Raw genomic sequence first — 1,391 nt, 5'->3', positions numbered from 1 at the left:
GCACACACACACACACACACACACACACACACACACACACACACACATAAAGCTTTAAAATGACCCATTTAAAAACAGGTGCTGCCAGAACAGAAGCTTGTTTGTACATAGCCAAAGGGACTGGTGGAGTCTCTAGGCCTCTGAAAGATGGCCAGGTGCTTCCAGGGCCTGCAGCAGACAGTGACAGGAAGTGCATCCAGACTCCTGCAGATGGCATTCTAAGTGGTTAATTGGGGTTAGGGATATCTTACAAAGAGTGTGTGGGTGTTGGACAGGTGGTCAGAGCACAGTCATCACGAGGTGTCTGACCCAGGAGTAGGATTCCACTTCTAACTGTGGATTGGCAAGAGAAGAAGGCAAAGACAGGGTCCTGGACCAATTGAAACTCTGGCATTATGAGTTGGCTAATCCAAACTTCATTTCCAATTCTCTTTTCCTTTGCCCACCTCTACCAGGAAAAGCTAAATACCCACTTTCTCAGGCTTCCTTGCAACTGCAGGGTGTCAGGACATGTGACACAGTTCTGGTCTATGAGATGTAATGAAAGTTTCATGGGGGCTTCTGAGAAAACACCTCCTTTCCTGACAAAAGGGGCAGAGAAAACTGGAGCCTCCCCTCCCTTTTCCCTCGTCTTCCTACCCTGAATGTGGATGTGCTATCTGGAGCTGTGGCAGTCATACTGCAATCATGAAAGAAAGACCAACCAAGTTATCAAGCCAATGGTCTTGAAATCCTTGAATCACTGCAACAAGACCAGCAATCATCCCTAGATACATTGTTATATGAGAAAAATAAACCTTTACTGGTTTAAGCAGATCAAGCAGCTCTTGGTTATCTCGTACCTGTTACTTATGGCCCAAAGCATTATTATCTGATACAAACACAGTGGCAAGAACAGGGGTACAAGATGAGCAGAGCCTCTGGGCAATTAGGAAATAACTATGGAGTCTGGTGGAAAAAGTCCAAACATAGTCAGACTGAGCTGGGTTCAGATATGCATGCTGACAGTATGGTAGGCAGACTAAAGACTCCCAAAGACATCCATGTCCTAATATCAGAAACATGGTATAAGCCGTGTGGATGAAAGGCTCTTGGTGCTCCAGTCAGGAGTCAGTGCTGTGCCTCTGAGGTGGGAGAGCCAACTTCAGGACACTTGTCCACAAGAGACCTCCCAGCTCCACGTAATATTAAATGGCGAAAACCTCCCAGAGATCTCCATCTCAGCACCAAGACCCAGCTTCACTCAACAACCAGCAAGCTACAGTGCTGGACACCCTATGCCAAACAACTAGCAAGACAGGAACACAACCCCACCCATTAGCAGAGAGGCTGCCTAAAATCATAATAAGGCCACAGACACCCCAAAACACACCACCAGATGTGGACCTGCC

The sequence above is a fragment of the Physeter macrocephalus genome, chromosome 11 (genome assembly GCF_002837175.3).
Source record: "Physeter macrocephalus isolate SW-GA chromosome 11, ASM283717v5, whole genome shotgun sequence".
NCBI classification, from domain to species: domain Eukaryota; kingdom Metazoa; phylum Chordata; class Mammalia; order Artiodactyla; family Physeteridae; genus Physeter; species Physeter macrocephalus.
This window is presented reverse-complemented; position numbering follows the sequence as displayed.